At 39.5% G+C, this 12,157-nt stretch overlaps 1 long non-coding RNA gene across 1 annotated transcript in view; it reads left to right on the top strand.

Moving 5' to 3' along the window:
- LOC136794277 (uncharacterized) overlaps positions 1-7,285 on the top strand; it is a 157,103-nt gene extending 149,818 nt beyond the window's left edge. The window contains exon 5 of the long non-coding RNA XR_010840827.1: positions 7,225-7,285. This is a non-coding gene — a long non-coding RNA (uncharacterized lncRNA). The remainder of the gene's footprint in view (positions 1-7,224) is intronic.
- The last annotated feature ends 4,872 nt before the right edge of the window (positions 7,286-12,157 follow it).

Here is a 12,157-nt window from a genome sequence, read left to right as displayed (position 1 = left end):
TTCTGAGGCTAGCACATGAGAAGTCTTGCAGCTTCTGCCTGGAATACTTGTTCTGGGGTGACCGGTCCTTCTCAGACCTCCCACACCCTCTCAATGCTATGAGAAGCCATAGTCACAGAGAGAGGCCACACTGAGCCCCAAGCTGACACCCAGCATCAATTCCTAGAGACATGAGTGAGTGATTTTGCACACCTGTCCTGTGAACCTTCAGAAATCTCTAGATCCAGTTGCCACCTGACGGATACTGCATAAGAAATATCAAGCAGGACTCTCCAGCTGAAACTACTCAACCGATAGAACCACGGAGATAACATATTGTTAAGCCACTGAGTTTTGAGCAAGTTTGTTATGCAGTTGTAGATAACTAAAACACCGTCAAACCTTATGAGAGAGTCTATTGGGTCAAATCTTTGAAGGAGGAAGGACAAGTTCAATGTTTTCTTTCCTCCCCCAACCCCACAACCCAGGGAGGGATCAAGAAAGACGCAAAACCTCCTCCTGTATTCCTCTCCCTCTCTAGTCCTCTACGAAGAAGGTGGGGTGGAGAGGTCATGGTGTCCTTCAGGATATTCTTGAATGAATCACCCAGCTCAATGATTATGGTGTATTTATCAGGACATCAGGCTTTTGCTGGGGTAAAGGGTAGGTGTGAGATGGGGAGCACTTAATTTTTCTTCATAGTAATCATTATGCTACTCGTATAATAATGATATAGACAGATTGCAAACCTCCATAAATATATACCGAATATTTCCTTGAGATAAGATAAATGTACTTTATCAAAGAACCCAATTATCCTTTAGTTTAGTAAATCTCAGTTTTAATGCGAATTAGAATCACCTAGGAATTGGTTTAAAAATTCTGAATCCTGACTCTACCCCTTGGAAAGTCTGAATTTGTAGGTCTCTAGTGGGGCCCAGAAATCTGCTTTGTAAAATAAAAGTAGCCCAGGTGATTTTATGTAGACATTCAGGGGACCACATCATGAAAAATTCTTTTTGATCCTTTCTCCTTTGAAATTTGTGTCAACTTTTCTGAATCCCTAAACCTTTTAAAATGTCTCTGAAACTTTTAAAGTTATTTTTACCTCATGTAAGAACAGCCTTTAACAGAACAGGATCTTGGACAAAAACTGACAGTGAGATAAATGGAAAGAATTGAAATATATTTAGAGAAGAAGGAATTCATTAGAAATTGGAGGCTGACTGAAGATAGACTGAATTCATAGAATATTAAGAAAGAGTAGTTTTATGTGAGACCCTCCATAAACTAATTTCCCAGTGTAGCCTTGTGGGTGAATGTAGTCAGCAAAAGGGCAGAGCAGCATGGAATATTGGAAAGGGAGTCTGGCAGGAAAGTGTGTCCTGTCTCCAGCACTCCCAAGGGGAGAACAAGTAGATTACCTGTCTAGCCTCATAGACTTACTTCTCAGTCTTCCACAGAAGGCAGGGACTCAGTAGCCTCCTTGATGAGGACACTCCTATCCCAAACATATGCATATTCAATTCCATTCCCATAACTCACCAGGGAGTGTTCAGATCTGCAGTTTGGCCTCCTGAAGCCACGTCTCCAGGGCCATAGCAGTGACCTCAGCCTGGATAGGCTTTTGAGTGCAAATGCCAATCTCCCATCACTTTAGTAAAATTATGGAGTAAGGCAATGTTTGTACCTTTCTGAGGAACTAAAAATTCAATTTCCAGTATTTTAGATTGCCTGGTCATCATATCCACCAGAATAAATTAGAGAATCACTATGAAATAATTATTAAAATAAGGAATTGATCCATCTAAATATTTCTAGAATTTAACTCTCACACAAAAAATTAAGATTTTTGTAAATTGTTGAGGTCATTGGAAAATCGTAATAATTTAACACTTTCTTCTGTGATTTCCTCAGTCATTAGCACAGCCAACCCAGGAAAATGGAGAAACATAAGGAGGGAAAAAGAGCTATGATTCCTGTGGCGTAGACTTGAGACTGGCTAGATGTTTCCAAAATTAACTTCCAGTGATTCCTGGGCATGCATTTCCCAGCTTTCTTTGCAGTGAACAAAAATGTGTGGGGGCCATGAGCTTGAATTCGTCATAGTGGATTTGGAGATAAGTGCTACATACAACTTCAATCCTTGGTCCATGGAACACTCTCACATGCTCTTGTCACATCCTTGGCTTTCACCTTATCACTGGCTTCATTCAGAGAAGGATGAAGCCTGGGAGGATGGTGCTACTACAAGATGTCAGAAGACTGCATCCCCGAATGACTGTATGAAGCAGAAACCCTTGCTGATTCCATCTGATTGTGGTGTGAGCAAGTAATAAACTCTTAATGTGTTTCTTCACTCTGATTATGGGCTTCATTTTAACATTTGGCAAGTTCTAGTCCAGGTTATAAATATGACCTATTTACTAATATGTCGGGGGACCTGACTTTTTCAGCTTCATATTTCCTTTGAGCACCAACATGAGGCTTTGAGTCCCATGTGTACCCACCTCTGGAATTCAGAACTCACGGGCCACATTTGGGTAAGATATGGCAGATACATTAGAGATCTATTTGCACTAGACATTGTTCAATGTTCTGGGAGAGAATTTATCCTCAGGCACAGAGATCCAGGAAGGTAGCTTGGTGTGATAACAAGGCAGTGGTTGTGAGAGGGAAATGGTTGCTGTGAATATGGCTTAATATTTGGTTTTGAATTCTTCCCTAGCCCAGTGCCAGCTGCCTGGATCCTAGGTAGAGAAAGAAAAATTTGGTGATAAAAACTGAAGAAGTTGTGTAATCTGTATTTGCTTCATTTGTGTGTGAAAACCACTACATTTGTTTTGCTGAGTGAAATAAATCAGTCTCAGTTTCTATCCATACGGGTTTGCAGGATTTTCAAACTCAGTCATGGTTTGGAGATTGTTCACCCTATCCTAGGGTCTTTACAGCAACCAAGAGGCTTTCCCATCTTAGAAGATTAGGGTGAAAACCCTTCAGTCCATAACTGTCTTTTCTGAAATGCTCATGTTTAAGGCTCCCTGTTCCATTAAAAAGTGGGTGGCTCTGTGATCTGGGTAGGAAGACTTCTAAGTGATCAGTCCTCAAGCCTTTATCCAACCTTTTCCCAGAGGTCCTGCTTCCCTTGAGTATGGATGGAAGGTTGGGGGGGGCACAATTACATTCCTCAAGGAAAGTAATCACTGACTTCCTTCTAACTCAGGGAAGCCACTAGAGATTGGGTAACTTTTTCTTTAGTTTAATCATCACCTTCTATCCCTCTTCCTGACTTATTCTATCTTTGTGGATCTGAAATATAAAAGCTGTGTACTCTCCCCCAAGTTGTGGGAGTAGGAGAGGTTATACTTTTAAAAACACAATTGCTGGCATCTTCCCCTGGGTTGGGGAAGGTGGAGGTTTTTATTCATTTGTAAGTTTACATCAGCAAAAACAAAATAAACAAGAAACCTAAAAGCAAGAACAAACAAAAAGAAAGCAAAAAAAAAAAAAAAGCAATAAAAAAAAATAAATAAGAACAAGTTTTTTTTCACATCTTTATTAGAGTATAAATGTTTTACTATGTTGTGTTAGTTTCTGCTGTACCAAAGTGAATCAGGTGTATGTATACATATATCCCCATATCCTCTCCCTCTTGAGCCTCCCTCCCACCCTCTGCTTCCCATCCCTTCAGGTCATCACAGAGAACCGAGATGATCTCCCTGCGCTATGCAGCAGCTTCCCACTAGCCATCCCCTTTACATTTGGTAGTGCATATATGTCAATGCTACTCTCTCACTTCATCCCAGCTTCCCCTTCCCTCACATGCCCTCAATTCCATCTCTACATCTGCATCTTTATTCCTGCCCTGCTACTTGGTTCATCAGCACCACTCTTTAAAATTTCATATGTATGCATTAGCATATGGTATTTGTTTTTCTCTTTCTGACTTACTTCACTCTGTATGACAGATTCTAAGTCCATCCACCTCATTAAAATTAGTGAGTTAAATTAAAAATAACTCAATTTCATTCCATTTTATGGCTTAGTAATATTCCATTGTATATATGTGTCACATCTTCTTTATCTGTTCATCTGTTGATGGACATTTAGGTTGCGTCCATGTCCTGGTTATTGTAAATAGTGCTGCAATGAACAATGTGGTACATGTATCTTTTTGAATTGTGGTTTCCTCAGGGTATATGCCCAGTAGTGGGATTGTTGGGTTATATGGTAGTTCTATTTTTAGTTTTTTAAGGAACGTCCATACTGTTCTCCATAGTGGCTGTATCAATTTACATTTCCACCAACAGTGCAAGAGGGTTCCTTTTTCTCCACACCCTCTCCAGCATTTATTGTTTGTAGATTTTTTGATGATGGCCATTCTGACCTGTGTGAGGTGATACCTCATTGTGGTTTTGATTTGTATTTCTCTAATAATTGGTGATGTTGTGCATCTTTTCATGTATTTGTTGGCCATCTGTATTTCTTCTTTGGAGAAATGTCAATTTAGGTCTTCTGCCCATTTATGGACTGGGTTGTTTGTTTTTTTGATATTGAGCTGCATGAGCTTCTTATATATTCTGGAGGTTAATCCTTTGTCAGTTGCTTCGTTTGCAAATATTTTTTTCTCACTCTGAAGGTTGTCTTTTCTTCTTGTTTATGATTTCCTTTGCTGTGCAAAAGATTTTAAGTTTCATTAGGTCCCATTTGTTTATTTTTGTTTTTATTTCCATTTCTCTAGCAGGTGGGTCAAAAAGGATCTTGCTGTGATTTATGTCATAGAGTGTTCTGCCTATGTTTTCCTCTAAGAGTTTGATAGTGTCTGAACTTACATTTAGGTTTTTAATCCATTTGTTTATTTTTGTCCCATTTGTTTATTTTTGTTTTTATTTCCATTTCTCTAGCAGGTGGGTCAAAAAGGATCTTGCTGTGATTTATGTCATAGAGTGTTCTGCCTATGTTTTCCTCTAAGAGTTTGATAGTGTCTGAACTTACATTTAGGTTTTTAATCCATTTTGAGTTTATTTTTGTGTATGGTGTTAGGAAGTTCTAATTTCATTCTTTTACATGTAGCTGTCCAGTTTTCCCGGCACCACTTATTGAAGAGGCTGTCTTTTCTCCACTGTATATTGTTGTCTCCTTTGTCAAAAATAAGGTGACCATATGCGCATGGGTTTATCTTTGGGCTTTCTATCCTGTTCCATTGATCTATATTTCTGTTTTTGTGCCAGTACCATAATGTCTTGGTTACTGTAGCTTTGTAGTACAGTCTGAAGTCAGGGAACCTGATTCCTCTAGCTCCATTTTTCTTTCTTAAGATTGCTTTGACTCTTCGGGGTCTTTTGTGTTTCCATAGTAATTGTAAAATTTCTTGTTCTAGTTCTGTGAAAAAGACCATTTGATAAGGATTGCATTGAACCTGTAGATTGCTTTGGATAGTATAGTCATTTTCACAATATTGATTCTTCCAGTCCAGGATTGTGGTATATCTTTCCATCTGTTTATGTTATCTTTGATTTCTTTTATCAGTGTTTTATAATTTTCTGAGTACAGTTCTTTTTCTTCCTTAGGTAGGTTTATTCCTAGGTATATGCTCTTTGTTGCGGTGGAAATGGGATTGTTTCCTTAATTTCTCTTTCTTATCTTTCATTGTTAGTGTATAGGGATGCAAGAGATTTCTGTGCATTAATTTTGTATCCTGCAACCTTACCAAATTCACTGTTTACCTCTAGTAGGGTTCTGGTGGCATCTTTAGGATTTTCTATGTATAGTATCATGTCATTGGCAAACAGTGACAGTTTTGCTTCTTCTTTGCCAATTTGTATTATTTTATTTCTTTTTCTTTTCTGATTGCTGTGGCTAGGACTTCCAATACTATATTGAATAATAGTGGAGAGAGTGGACATCCTTCTCTTGATCCTGATCTTAGAGGAAATGCTTTCAGTTTTGAATCATTGAGAATGATGTTTGTGGCAGATTTTTCATATATGGCTGTCATTATGTTGAGGTAGGTTCCCTCTATGCCCACCTTCTGGAGAGTTTTTATCATAAATGGTTGTTGAATATTGTCAAAAGCCTTTCCTGCATCTATTGAGATGATCATATGGTTTTTATTCTTTAATTTGTTGATATGGTGTATCACATTGATTGTTTTGCATATATTGAAGAATCCTTGCATCCCTGGGATAAATCCCAATTGGTCATGGTGTATGATCCTTTTAATGTGTTGTTGGATTTTGTTTGCTAGTATTTTGTTGAGGATTTTTGCATCTCTCTTCATCCGTGATATTGGTCTATAATTTTCCTTTTTTGTGATATCTTTGTCTGGTTTTGTTATCAGGGTTATGGTGACCTGGCCTCATAGAATGAGTTTGGGAGCATTCCTCCCTCTGCAATTTTTTGGAAGCGTTTGAGAAGGATAGGTATTAACTCTTCTCTAAATGTTTATAGAATTCGCCTGTGAAGACTTCTGGTCCTGGACTTCTGTTTGCTGGAAGATTTTAAATTACAGTTTCAATTTCATTACCTGTGATTGGTCTGTTTATATTTTCTAATTCTTCCTGGTTCAATCCTGGTTCAACACTTTTCCAAGAATTTGTCCATTTCTTCCAGTTTGTCCATTTTATTTGCATATATTGCTTGTAGTAGTCTTTTATGATCTTTTGGATTTCTGTGGTGTCAGCTGTAGTCTCTCCTTTTTCATTTCTAATTATATCGATTTGAGATCTCTCCCTTTTTTTTCTTGATAAGTCTGGTTAAAGGTTTATCAATTTTGTTTATCTTCTCAAAGAACCAGCTTTTACTTGTATTGATTTTTGCTATTGTTTTCTTTGTTTCTGTTTCATTAATTTCTGCTCTGATCTTCATGATTTCTTTCCTTCTCCTAACTTTGCATTTCCTTTGTTCTTCTTTGTTTAGTTGCTTTAGGTGTAAACTTAGATAGTTTATTTGAGATTTTCTTGTTTCTTGAAGTGAGCTTGAATTGCTATGAACTTCCCTCTTAGAACTGCTTTTTTTGTGTCCATAGGTTTTGGATCATCATGTTTTCATTGTCATTTGTTTCTAGGTATTTTTTCATTTCCCCTTTGATTTCTTCAGTGATCTCTTGGTTATTTAGCAGTGCACTGTTTAGCCTCCATGTATTAGCATTTTTTACTGTTTTTTTCATGTATTGATTTCTAATCTCATAGCATTGTGGTTGGAAAAGATGCTTGATAACATTTCAATTTTCTTAAATTTTCCAAGGTTTGATTTGTGACCCAAGATGTGATCTCTTCTGGAGACTGTTCCGTGTGCACTAGAGAAGTAAGTGTATTTTTCCACTTTTGGGCGGAGTGTCCTAAAAATATCAGTTAAGTCTATCTGGTGTATTGTGTCATTTAAAGCTTGTGTTTCCTTATTTAATTTCTGTCTGGATGATCTGTCTGTTGGTGTAGGTGGGGTGTTAGAGTCCCCCACTATTATTGTGTTACTGTCAATTTCTCGTTTTATGGCTGTTAGCATTTGCCTATGTGTTGAGGTGGTCCTATGTGGGGTACATAAATATTTATAATTTTTATATTTTCTTTTTGGATTGATCCATTGATCATTATGTAGTGTCCTTCCTTATCTCTTGTAGCAGTCTTTCTTATAAAGTCTGTTTTACCTGATATGAGAATTGCTACTCCAGCTTTCCTGTGATTTCCATTTTCATAGAATATCTTTTTTGATCCCCTCACTTTCGGTCTGCATGTGTCCCTAAGTCTGACTTGGGTTTCTTGTAAACAGCATATATAAGGGTCTTGTTTTTGTATCCCTTTAGCCAGTCTATGTCTTTTGGTTGGAGCATTTAATCCATTTACATTCTTGGTGATTATCAATATGTATTTGCCTATTACCATTTTCTTAATTGATTTGGGTTTGTTTTTGTGGGTCTTTTTCTTCTCTTGTGTTTCCTGGTTAGAGAAGTTCCTTTAGCATTTGTTGTAAAGCTGGTTTGGTGGTGCTGAATTCTCATAGCTTTTGCTGGTCTGTAAATGTTTTAATTTCTCCATTGAATCTGAATGAGATCCTTGCTGGGTAGAGTAATCTTGGTTGTAGGTTTTTCCCTTTCATCACTTTAAATATGTCATGCCACTCTCTTCTGGCTTTCAGAGTTTCTCCTGAAAGATCAGCTGTTAACATTACAGAGATTCCCTTTTATGTTTTTTGTTGCTTTTAATATTTTTTCTTTGTATTTTAATTTCTGATATTTTGATTAATATGTGTCTTGGCATGTTTTTCTTTGGGTTTATCCTGAATGGTACTCTCTGTTCTTCCTGGACTTGATTGACTATTTCCTTTCCCATGTTAGGGAAGTTTTTGACTATAATCTCTTCAAATATTTTCTCAGACCCCTTTTTTTTCCTCTTCTTCTTCTGAGACCCCTATAATTTGAATATTGGTGCATTTAATGTTGTCCCAGACTCTCTGACACTGCCCTCAATTCTTTTCATTCTTTTTTCTTTACTCTGCTCCCTGGCAGTTATTTCCAGCATTTTATTTTCCAGCTCACTTATCTGTTCTTCTCCCTCAGTTATTCTGTTATTGATTTCTTCTAGAATATCTTTAATTTCAGTTATTGTGTTGTTCATTACTCTTTGTTTGCTCTTTAATTCTTCTAGATCCTTGTTAAATATTTCTTATATTTTCTCCATTCTGTTCCTGTGATTTTGGATCATCTTTACTCTCATTACTATGAATTTTTTTTCAGGTAGTTTGTCTACTTCATCTTCATTTATTTGCTCTTTTAGGTTTTTACCTTCCTCCTTCATCTGTAACATACTTATTTATTTATTTATTATTTATTTATTTATTTATTTATTTTGATGTGTGGGGCTGTACTCCTGTCTTACTGGTTCTTTGGCTTGAGGCATCCAGCACTGGAGTTTGCAGGCAGTTGTATAGAGCTGGGTCTTGGTGCCAAGACGAGGACCTCTGGGTGCCCTCACTCTGATTAATATTCTCTTGGTTCTGAGGTTCTCTGTTAATCCACCAGTTTGATCATGGAGCTCCCACCACAGAAGCTTGGGCCTGACCTCTGGCTTGGGAACCAAGATCCCACAAGCCTCAAGGTGTGGTAAAAAGAAAAAAGAAAAAAAAATGAGCAGTATAATAACAAAGAATAAAAAATAATATAAAATTAGATTAAAAACATATTAGGAAAAATAAAAATATAATTGAAATAACTGCAAGAAGGTAAAACAAAACCACAACAGAAAAAAAAAATAGGGCAAAAAGACAAAAGGAGCAGAACAATAACAAAGTATGAAGAATAAAATAAAATTAGAAAAATAAATGATTTATTAGAAAAAATATATACATGAATCAACAACGATGAATTAACAACAAAGTAAAACAGAACCCCAATCTAAAAGAGGAAGAAAACAAAAAAAAGCCTTGGCTATGTGGGGCAGAATTTAGGCGGGGGTGGAACTTTGGCAGGGGCAGGGTTTAGGATGGGGCGGGGCCTATGCTCAGAACTCATGCAGCCAGAAAAGGCCTTGGGGGTGAGGCCTAGGTGGCGTGACCTTCAAGCATATGTCTGGGCCTCTGCTTAGGACCTGCGCAGAAGGGGAGAGGCAGCACATTCAAAGGGCAGCCTCTGGAGTGTGGAGTTCCAGAGTTTGGAGGTAAGGCCCTGGGTGAGGGTGGGTGGCTGGGATTTAGGCCCAGAACTTTGGAGAGGTCTCAGAGGGGGTCTCTGAGTGTAGAGGTAGGGCCCTGGGTGTGGGTGTAGGGTTGGTGCTTGGGCTCTGCATGGCAGGAGGGTGGCTCTGAGGGCAGAGGACTAGGCCGAGGAACCCAACAGGCTCCCTGGTACCTAAGTGGACAGGGAAAGTGCTGGCTACATTCCCTTCCGTTCCTCTGTGCCCCACCTCCAGGGTCTCCCCCAGTGTCTTCCCCATCCCCCTGCTGGACCCCTAACCATGGGTGGGTCCCGCTGGGTTTAGGAACCCCTCCCCTCTCCCAGCCACCCCTCGGGGTGCCAGTCCTGGAGGTCTGGCCTTTACTTTTGCTCTCCCTTCCCTCCCTCCCACTACCTCAGGACCCACGTGGCTGGAGGGGGCCTCGGTGGGCAGAGAATGAGGCCCGGGATCTCAGCAGGTTCCCGGGGGGCCCAAGTGGACAGGGGAAACCTGGCCATGCTCCCTTTTGATCCTCTGCCCTCCCAATGGTCCCTTAATTTCCCCCTTTGGGCGTGGGATCCCTTCTCCTCCCCTTTCACTACCCCCATGCCCCACATCCTACCCAGTTGCTGGGGGTTCCTCCTGTCCCTTTAGGTGTCTGTGGTCACCCACTGGTGCCTGGTAGGTGCCCTAGTTGTGCGGAGATGTGAATTCCCCATCCTCCTATTCTGCCATCTTGACTCCACCCCCAGTTTTTTTTCTTTATAGTACAAACAAGTCAGGTTTTTTTTTTTTTTTTTGTGGTACGCGGGCCTCTCACTGTTGTGGTCTCTCCCGTTGCGGAGCACAGGCTCCGGATGTGCAGGCTCAGTGGCCATGGCTCACGGGCCCAGCCGCTCCACGGCATGTGGGATTCTCCCGGACCGGGGCACAAACCCGAGTCCCCTGCATCGGCAGGCGGACTCTCAACCACTGCGCCACCAGGGAAGCCCAGTTTTTCTTAATAGTACATTCTGTTACAAATATTTTCAATAAAATGTACAATATTTGGAGGTAGAGTATAAATCCTTTAGTATCCGCCTGAGCATATCAAAGAAATGGAGATATATCCTCCCCAACTCTATGTCAGAACACCATATATATTTGGCATTGTGATTGGCCTTGGTGGAAGCTATAATCTCCAGTGGAGATATCAGGTAGAAGCTGAAATGTTAATCAGAAATGGATGTACCCAGAATAAAAGGCAGGGGTGTTAGAGGCTAGCATGTTACTTAAACCAGAGGCAGCTGGGGCAGGTAAAATAGAAATATCCAATGAATACCAAGTGAGTTCTAGCTGTTTGGGTTTGTTTTTGAGCCTTCATGAGACACATGTTAGGGACTCCCAGAAGTGCTTGGTAGTTGTGGTGATGGGAGAAGACATTCCAGGCAGCTAGATTTCTACAAAATCATGGATTCTGAGATACATGAACTAAATTTAGAGTGAATATGTTTCCATTGGATAGTGACAACCCTTGATTCCACTTTAGCTCGATTCCAATGATTTCCAGGGTCTACATACTGATTCAACCCTTTCTCAAATCTATGAATCATTTCATAAACAATTCCCTTTCTAGATACCTGAAAGACTTAGAAATAGTCATGTCATTTTCCACACTGTGTGCTTCAGACTCAAATGTCCTGGTAGCTTTTGTTCTTGCTGCTCTGGGAACCCTAAGACCTCTTTGTGAATGAACCCAAGCTAGTCGGCTGGTGGATGTGAATCCACATGGAGGAAAACCAAGGAATGTGCAGATAGCTTCCATCCATCATGTGAGTGATACCATCCTAGATCATCTAGCTGTCAGTCAACTTGCCAGCTAACTCACAGACATGGAAGAGCCAAGTAGAATCAGATGAGCTGGCTTGGCCAGAGGAACTGCCCTCAGGATCATGAACCAAATAGTCATTCTTTTAAATAACTAGGTTTTGGGGTTGTTTGTTGTGCATCACAAGCTAACTGATACATTATTAAAATCATGAAGAAATTGAAACTCTGTACAGATCTCTAAATAGTAAGGAGGTTGAATCAGTAATCAATTACGTCCCAACAAAGAAAAGCTCAGGACTGTGTGGCTTCACTGGTAAATTCTAACAAATATTTAAAAAGACTTAACACCAATTCTTATCAGATGCTTCCAAAGAATTGAAGAGAAGGGAACACTTCCCACACTCATTTCTGAAGCCAGAATTGCCTGTAGAAGATCATATACCATGAACAAGTGGGATTTATCCCTGGGATGCAAGGGTGGCTCAACATATGCAAATTAATAAATGCAATGCACCACATTAACAGAATAAAGGCTAATAGCCTCATGATCACCTTAATAGATGCAGAAAAAGAATTTGATAAAAAAATAAAATTAAACAAATTTAACATTTCTTTTACTTTCCTTAGAATCCTAAAATGTTTTCCATCACCTACGGTAAACAGGGCCCTCAACATCTGGCCCCCTCTTCTGACCTCTCAGGTGTATCTCTACTTTATAGTTT

Source organism: Kogia breviceps, chromosome 5 (genome assembly GCF_026419965.1).
Source record: "Kogia breviceps isolate mKogBre1 chromosome 5, mKogBre1 haplotype 1, whole genome shotgun sequence".
NCBI classification, from domain to species: Eukaryota; Metazoa; Chordata; class Mammalia; order Artiodactyla; family Physeteridae; genus Kogia; species Kogia breviceps.
Note: the sequence above shows the minus strand (reverse complement) of the source record. Positions and strands in the feature narration are given on the sequence as shown.